Genomic DNA, 9,863 nt, shown 5'->3' with positions numbered 1-9,863 from the left:
GAGGTTTCAGCTTGTTGGGTTTTCAGGGCTTCTTGAAGATCGATGACTTGGTTCTCTTTCGTCTTCAGCTCCACCTGCATGCATACAGATATATGCTTCAGCAAACTGGTAGAAGGATTCAAGTACCAACCACATAACAAGTTATGCGCTTAGTACTTGGGGGATAATGCATATTTGATCTAAAGCGGCCTCCGATTTACCCCTTCATCTTTCGATTGTTTACAAAGTCCCAAGATCAATACAAGTATTCAACTTGGCACTTGGGGGATAATGGCTATTTGATCATATGTATTCTGATGCGGCAGTTTCAATTACTTAAAGTACCGGTTTAACTACGCTAATTTGAACCAGCCCTTGGGGACTACATCAGCAAATTTCAAAGCATCAAGATTCATATTATTAAGTCCCAGTTTGAAAGAATATTTCAAATCGGCCCTTAGGGGCTAGGAGAGTCAGCAAGAATGAAAGCATACAAGCAGGAAGGAGCATATGGAAGTTACCTCATATTTATCCTTCATCATGTTAACCAGACCGGCTTCATAGTCACGGCTGGTATACAGCCTGTTCAGATAGCCGGAATGGATATCTTGGGTGTTCAAAGCAGCGTAAGCCGTCAGATCAGCATTCCACTTGCCTTTGCCAAAAGCAGCTAGTTCTTCCTTGGCAGAATGTTTGGATAAAGCGACAGGATTGCTTGGCTCAGTATGGCCAGTGCCAGTAATGACAACCTCATCATCATTGGTACCGCCGGTTTGCACTGGAGCTGTTGGCTTGTCAGTAGGTTTGGCAGGACCAGTGGAGCTTTCAACCCGGAGGGAACCTGTGGGCTGATGGATAGGACCTGAGGTATCAGTAGGTATTTCCTCGGCAGTAAGATCATCATTTGGCTGCGGTGGATCATTGGGAATATCCTTAGGAATAGCCGCTTCAAGATTGGGTGTGGTGCCTGGCTCAAGAATGACATCTTCTTCGACCGCTTTATCCAGGCGGGCCTTCTTGCTTGGCCTAGGTTTGGCCCTGAGAAGAATAACAAAATTAAATACAGCATATGTTCTAAGGCAATATACTACAAACATCACAATAAATATAGCTTACCCAAGCACTGTTTTGAGCGGTGGGAGCTGAGTAGCCAACGACTCGCCAGAAGATGAGTGGGAAATAACCTGATAATCGGAGTCAGACGGATTAAGAGGTTGATGAAAGCAGCGCGCTTTAGGACAAGCACTGACAAGCGAATTAGAGACCTCGGAATGACGTTTCTGAACCGGACTATTCAGTAAACCGGCGGAGGTAACTACCTGGCCGCTGTGTTGGGTGGTGCGGCGAGCTTCGTGTTTTTGAGTCTTCATAAGAAGTTTAGGATCCAAATAAGCAAGAGGATGATAAAATTTAACTTTCCGGTTTGCCTGACGGATTTTTTGTGAAGGTAAAGTTTCTGAATCGGAAGAGAGAATAATTACCTCTGCAACATCTGCATGGCTGGCTTCGGCATCATCCTGACAAATATCATCATCAATAAGATGCATGAAAAATAAACCAAGTGAGTCAAGCTCTACCTCAAAGTCCGGATTATCCACCTCGTCATTAGGGGCCAGATTAGAAGATGCAGCGGTTCTTGTCCGGTTGGCAGTCTTCTTCACAGCTTTAGTTTTTTGCCGGGTTGCTCTTTCCGATTTATCTGTTTTCTCTGGTTTCTCCTGCGGCAGCTTTTTGCTCCAAAACGGATCATCGCCCTGGTTATGCAGACACTGATATTAAAAACAATGACTAGACATATCAATAACAGATTCAACAAAGAGAAAAATCAAAGTCTTACAGCTGGCGGTTTGTTGGTAGCACAGAAGGGAAGCAGGCCGGTTCTAGCGCAGATGTGCTCCGGTTCATTCAGTATCTTACGCACAGCCTGTGTGATTTCTTCACCGGAGAGCTAGAGCCTTGAATGTCGCGGTGAGTCATCCACACTATCAGTATATTCGCACATCAAACCGGAGCGCTGACTAAGGGGCAGTATGCTCCATGATATCCAACAGCGAGCAAGGTCAACCCCTATTAAACCGTTGGCCATAAAGGCCCTGAGCTTTGACAGCTGAGGAGCATATTTGCTTCTCTCCTGGGCAGTCAATCGTTGAGGAAAAGGATGGGTATTGCTGAGCCGCTCCGGACGAAAGCCAGGCAAGGGATTCTCACCAGCAGGGGAGGTGTCTTTGCAGTAGAACCATGTCTGATTCCACTCCTTGGGGTGACTATGCATCTTGGCGTGAGGGTATGTGACCTCTTTCCTTTTTTGAATCGCCATGCCACCCAACTCCGTATTAGAGCCATCAGTAAACTCAGTACGGCGGTTTAGATGGAAAAGATCTCTGAATAATTCCACTGTGGGCTCCTCTTGAAAGAACACCTCACAGTGCACTTGGAAGTGGCACATATTCGTAACAGAGTTGGGGCCAGTATCTTGCGGATGGAGTTGGAAATCAGCTAGAACATCCCGGTAGGATTTAGAACCGGGCGGTTTAAAACCCTGGGCTAAGTGGTCTACGAAAACAACAACCTCTCCTTCACGAGGTGTGGGGGGGGGCATTCTTTGCCAGGAGCCCTCCAATGGACGGTGTCTTTGCTGCCCAAGGCGCCAATCAGGACTAAATCGTCCAGTTGATCCTCTGTGACGCGAGAAGGGACCCAATTGCACTCATACACTTGCTTGGCCATGATGAAATCTACAAAGTACATTGATATGTGCAATGTTAAACCGGAAGCAGATCTATTTAAACTGGAGTTTCATGAAGCAACCAACATCTGGCGGTTCAACAAGGGGACTAATGGCATATACCGGTTTGGAAAATTTTCTATAAGGTTAAACCGCCTGACCTAAACATTGAAGCAATTGAGATTGCGGATGGTTAAGTATGCAGAAACAGGTTTCACAAGATCTTATTACGGCATTGGATCTGAAGCAAGTTCAGAAAATAAGGAAAATAGTCGAAGATCAAAGCAGAACAGTATTGAATCAATGAGCAGAAGTATATGTGAGATCTATGGTTTTGAGCAGGAAACTAGCGGCGGATACTGAAAGTTACCGCTACACAAAGCAAGGGTTTACATGTGCATCCAGGAGCTAGTACATGAGTATGAACAAGTGAGGAACACCGCAAGAACACGAAGCCCTAGATCAGATCTATGTTGAGAAGAACATAAGACCTACCAGAGCTGAGGAAAACGCGGAAGGTCGCCGCGGCTTTCTGGCGCGTTCAAGTTGATGCAGCGGCCAAGGGTGATGCAGAAGACGACGGCGGCGGCGGAGCTCTGAGACTGGTGACGCGAGGAAGACGAAGAGGAAGGGCACGAAGGGAAGAAAAGAAATGACCCTTCGGGCCTATTTATAAGGAAAAGGACATGTGTCAGGCGCGGGAATCAAGGGACCGCGGATTTTGGAAGTAGGGCGGTCACCTCGGTCATTGCGAATCTATTAAACAAGAAGATATCATGGGTGTTTTCTTTATGATAGATGATGTCACAACGGTTTACAGCAAACAGAGAAGATGATGTCACGGCGGTTCAACAACTACAAGAAGATGTTGAAGACGAAGATTGTTGCTAAGGATTGACATGAACCTGTTCAAATCAATCTGGGGCCTAATGTTGGGGATATTACTACTGGGCATAAACCGGCCCACCTGGGCCGGATTAACTCCATCAGTAGTTCAAAGGTGTTAAAGCCCAAAGAGGCAGATAAAGGCCCAGGGCCCGTAGTCGGTTTACAACCTGTAGCCGTACATCAGCTTTGTGCATATACTTGTAATATAAGTTAGGAACAAGGAGAGACCAACCCGGATACGAGTATGAACCGGTGTTGGGACTCTCTGAACCGGCAGGCGTCACCCATGTATATAAGGGGACGACCCGGCGGTGGTTCAAGAACAGACAACAACTCGAGACATAGGCGAAGCTTGTTTGCTCCCTAGTCATCGAAACCCCATCAATTCCATCACAACTAGACGTAGGCTTTACCTTCCTCGAAGGGGCTGAACTAGTATAAACTCTCTTGCGTCCTTGTGTCCGCTTTAACCCCTTCAAGCTAACCCGTCGCGATGGCTCCACGACTAAGTCCTTTCTCTAGGACATCTGCCGTGACAAAACCACGACAAACACCATTTAGAAGAACTGATACTTGATCTTGCAGATGTTGAAATGAATGGATCCACTTGAAGAGAGACACGCCGGTTGAAAAGAATTGACATGACAATCTCGATTATCATGAAGGATTAGTACTCCCATAGGAATATGAGAACACCACTTAGGAAAGGTATGGAATCAATATTTGACTTCGAAGCAACTCGGATACCACAACTGAAAACAAACAAAGGATTGGCTTGCAAAATAAGCCGGAACAAACATATGATAGAGATTTCGTCCGAAGTTTTCGTGGTGGGGCCTACAAGGGCTCGATCGTACAGCACCATCATGTACAAGGCAGTGCATATGACATACGAAGCGTCCCCGAGTCGGCATAGCCAAGGACTCTTTAAGACACAACGAGACCACTGTAAAACCAACCGTGAATAGGCGGACCACTAGACGTCGAACCCCAATTTCACATCATACATCTTTCGGAAAGATATCCTAAGAGCTACTTGAATTCCCACTTATAAACTCCCGAAACTTTCCGGTTATGCAATCAGGTGTTGGGGATACAGGGGAAGCATAATATCTCACCCAAAGCTAGCAAATCCTACATCCAGCTGTATCCATCCTTCAACACATAACCAAGAAACCTTCGGAAATCGTTTACCTCAACCTTCAAAAAGCATCCGTTATACGAGTTAAGGCAATACTCCCGAACTCCCGCCCCAGTACTGGGTGGCGTCGAGGTTATCTCACCAACAACTGCATAAAAGAGATTTTCGATGTCGGCGAAACTAATCTCAGGTATTCCAGAACTGCAACGATAAAATTGTGATGACAACACCTCGGAGCTCAACTCCCTGGGACACTGCCACAACCCCTAAATGACAGGAGGCACCAGGAACAATGTTCTCGTCACAAAACCATCGGAATGATTCCAAGATACCCGCGTGATCCTAATTTTTTTTAGTGAAATTTGATAAGAGAAGAGTCAAAACTCTACGTCAGGATGCCTCACCAGAGCGATGAAGGAACTAAGGAGTAAAAAGAAGTCCTAACTCTCCGATATATATAATTCCTAAATGACTCAAAACATTTTTTCTAGACTCAACAACGCCAGCTATTCGATCAAGCAGGGGGCTCCTAAGGTCGGGGAAGGCTCTGATTACCAACTTGTAACGCCCTCGATGCGGCTATATCTCTCACGTGTCGAAGCATGACTTAGAGGCATAACCGCATTGAAAGCAATGTCGCAAGCGAGGTAATCTTCACACAACCCATGTAATACATAAGGGAAAAAGATACATAGCTGGCTTACAATCGCCACTTCACACAATTACATGAATAAATCATTACATCATCCAGATACAATCAAGGTCCGACTACGGAACCAAAATGAAAGAAGACTACCCCAAATGCTACACAGATTCCTGATCGACCCCAACTGGGCTCCACTACTGATCAACTAGAACGAAACAACACCAAGGACAAGATCTTCATCGAGCTCCACCTTGAGCTTGGTTGTGTCATCTGCACGGTTCAACGACACCTGTAAGCTGGTTTTGGAAGTATCTGTGAGTCACGGGGACTCAGCAATCTCACACCCTCGCGATCAAGACTATTTAAGCTTATAGGTAGGGTAAAAGGTATGAGGAGGAGCTGCAGCAAGCGACTAGCATATATGGTGGCTAACATACGCAAATGAGAGCGAGAAGAGAAGGCAAAGCATGGTCGATAAAACTATGATCAAGAAGTGATCCTAGAACAACCTAAGTCAAGCGTAACTCCAACACCGTGTTCACTTCCCGGACTCCGCCGAGAAGAGACCATCACGGTTACACACGCGGTTGATGTATTTTAATTAAGGTCAACTTCAGGTTTTCTACAACCGGACATTAACAAATTCCCATCTGCCCATAACCGCGGGCACGGCTTTCGAAAGTTCAAATCCCTGTAGGGGTGTCCCAACTTAGCCCATCACAAGCTCTCACGGTCAACGAAGGATATTCCTTCTAGCGGGAAGACCTAATCAGGCTCGGAATCCCGATTACAAGACATTTTGACAATGGTAAAACAAGACCAGCAAAGCCACCCAGATGTGCCGACAAATCCCGATAGGAGCTGCACATATCTCGTTCTCAGGGCACACCGGATGAGCCAGACGTCGGGTAAGCCAGCCCAGAGTTGCCCCTGGTAGCCTCGGACATCGCTCAGTTGGACCAACACTTAGAGAAGCACTGGCCCGGCGGGGTTAAAATAAAGACAACCCTTGAGCCGGCCGACTCAAGGGAAAGAAAAAGGCTAGGTGGCAAATGGTAAAACCAATGTAACATGGTAAACAAACAACACATGGACATGGCATGATGCACAACCAAGTATGATGCATATCCGGTTTAATGATACAAGGCATGGCATGGCAAAGTGCAACAAACAACACTACAACTTAAGTGGAGCTCAATATGTAACGGAGTTGCATATTGAAGAAGACACCACATGACTTATTTAGTTCGATCTCATTTATGTACCCAACAATATTAAATGTTGATTAACATGGCAAGGGGTGAAGCTAATGAAAACTACCTATTTAGGCAAGTTTAAATGAGGCCGGAACAACAAACAACAAGTCCGGAAACTACTCATGTGCATATTTTGGTTATGGTACTGTTCTGCCCTAAACACAATTTTAGAGTTTTTAAACATGCAAAGTGATGCCACCATGTTAAACTAGGCGTTTTTCTACCCCATTTACATATAAAGTTTATTAAATTCCGAGTTACAGTTATTTAGTTATGAAATAAATCATTTTAGCAAGTTATTTAAGAAAATTTAAACAAACAACATTTTAAACATTTTAAACATAGATGAAAGTTGCATATTGTTAAACTAGATGAAAATCTAATCAAGTTTCATATTAAGTTTGTTTTAATCCGATGCACGGTTGGAGAGTTATAAAATGCATGATGTTTTGGGGCTATACTGTAAATATGCAGTTTTCTGTAAATAGAGAAATTTGTCCTGTGGAAAAAAACACATCATGGCCGAAACCGATGGAACTGGGCTGCTCACCACGGGCTTCGGCCCGGTCCAGTGGTAAGGTGAGGCCAGCAGGGGCGCACTGGGCCGGCCTTCTTACTTCGATCGTGGAAGGGTCAACGCGGTCGTCCGCATCTCTCGAAGGAAGCAGGGGATGCAGCGCCAGGGACTTGCAGGCGAGGCAGGGAAACTTGGCAACGCCGGGCGACTGGGTCTCGGAGCAGCAGGGCGGCGGCCATGCATGGCGTCGGGCAGGGGAGGCCTACGGGCAGTGAAGACGGCGACGTGGGTTACTCCGGGGGCGAAGACAATGAGAGGACGAGGCGCTGCTACTCTCGTTCCTTAAGAACTGAAACAACAACAGGCGTCTGGTGATGCAGAAGACCATGCAGTGGAGTTTCGGCGATGGGGTCGACGGAAGCCGGCCGGAATGGGTGGAACGGAGCGCGGGGAGACGCCTGAGTTCAGATCTGGGAAGGGGAGGCGCGGACTAAAGCTCGAAGCAGAGGTGCGATGCAACCTGTTCGAACAAGAGAGAGGGAGCTCGAGGTGAGGTGAGGAAGAGAGTAAACAGAGGGGAACGAGGGGGAGAGGGCCACATGGGGGCTTGCTCACCCGCGGACCATGGTGGTCGGCGCTCCTGCGGTCCCACATGGTTGAGGTGCTCTCCGATGGGTTCCTATAGGCGATGGGGATAGAGTCAGGCCAGGCATGGGCCAAGTAAAAAAAGAGAGGAGGAAGGGAACGAGAGAAGCAGGACAAGGTGCCGGTGGGAGAAGGAGCGCGAGGCCGGAGGTCCTGGTCCTGTGGGTCGCCGGGATGCACCGGACGAGTGGCAGCGGTTCTGCTTGCGGGCGAGCTCCGGCTCGGGGGACACATGCACGACAACATGAGCGCGGTGGGGGAACGGGGCCTGCTGGTTCGGTCGTGGCTGAACACTAGGAGGAAGATGGTTGGCTGCGGGAGGATTTGGATCTGGGAAGATCCCGAGGTGGAAGGAGAGACCAGGTGGAGTAGCGGCGCGGTGATGAAAAAGATGGGACATCTCCCTAAATTTTAGGGTTGGTATGTATATATAGTAGACGGGGGAAGTTTTAGGTGCGTCCGGTCGTCATCGGACGGCTCTGGGTCAATTGGATAGTCAAAAGAAGAAACGAAAGAAGTATTGTGGTATTTCAGGGTTGATCCGGACTCAACTGTTACGACTGAGGGGGTCGGGTTAGGGGGTATCTTGTCCCTCCGATCAAAATCGGACGGTCAGGAAAAATAGGCTAGGGAGTCCAAATAAGAAAACGGTGATGTTCTGTAGATGTTTGGGGATGATCCAGACACAGCGGTAACGACTGCCCGGGTCGGGTCCGGGACAGATTTTGGACGCGCGCGGGAGGAGGTCCGCGGACTGACGAGAGAGGTTAGGTAGAGCCTGGCGGTGAGAGGTAGTGCAGAAGGCAAAAGGGCTGAGAAGAGAGAAGAGGAGAGGCCCGACGACTGTTTCCGGAGACCGAAAACGTCCGACGAAAAGACCGACTATACTGCCGCTATAGTTAAACGTTGGGGCGTCAAACAAACTCCGATTGCGATGAAACTTGGCAGGCGGTCTACCTACACTATAACAAGACCACACGTCAACTCTCAACCCATTCCGAGAACATTTCCCGACCACTTATAAAATACTATTTCGGACATGCCACGGGCGTGTGCAAGTGTGTCTGGGCTCAGAACGGACAACAGACGGAACTGGGGAACCCAGACGGATGCAAGTTTTGAAAACATGATGGTGCAATGCGGATGATGACATGACAAGATGCAACACGCAAGAAAATGACAAGGCAACAACGACGAATAACTCGACGACACCTGGTGCAACGGTCTCGGGGCGTTACAGTATGTACCAGTAGCTATGTGTTTGATCTCTCTCTCTCGTGTTCTTGATTTGGCACAATCTTGATGTATGCGAGCTTTGCTATTATAGTTGGATCTTATGTTTCTCCTCCCCCTCTACTCTCTTGTAATGGATTGAGTTTCCCCTTTGAAGTTATCTTATTGGATTGAGTCTTTAAAGATTTGAGAACACTTGATGTATGTCTTGCCGTGCGTATCTGTGGTGACAATGGGATATCACGTGATTCACTTGATGTATGTTTTGGTGATCAACTTGCGGGTTCCGCCCATGAACTTATGCATAGGGGTTGGTACACGTTTTCGTCGTGATTCTCCGGTAGAAACTTTGGGGCACTCTTTGAGGTTCTATGTGTTGGTTGAATAGATGAATCTGAGATTGTGTGATGCATATCGTATAATCATACCCACTGATACTTGAGGTTGTTGGGGAACGTAGTAATTTCAAAAAAATTCCTACGCACACGCAAGATCATGGTGATGCGTAGCAACGATAGGGGAGAGTGTGATCTACGTACCGTTGTAGACCGACATCGGAAGCGTTAGTACAACGCGGTTGATGTAGTTTTACGTCTTCACGGCCCGACCGATCAAGCACCGAAACTACGGCACCTCCGAGTTCTAGCACACGTTCAGCTCGATGACGATCCCCTGACTCCGATCCAGCAAAGTGTCGGGGAAGAGTTCCGTCAGCACGACGGCGTGGTGATGATCTTGATGTACTACCGTCGCAGGGCTTCGCCTAAGCACCGCTACAATATTATCGAGGATTATGGTGGAAGGGGCACCGCACACGGCTAAGAATATGATCA

The sequence above is a fragment of the Triticum dicoccoides genome, chromosome 4A (genome assembly GCF_002162155.2).
Source record: "Triticum dicoccoides isolate Atlit2015 ecotype Zavitan chromosome 4A, WEW_v2.0, whole genome shotgun sequence".
NCBI classification, from domain to species: Eukaryota; Viridiplantae; Streptophyta; class Magnoliopsida; order Poales; family Poaceae; genus Triticum; species Triticum dicoccoides.
This window is presented reverse-complemented; position numbering follows the sequence as displayed.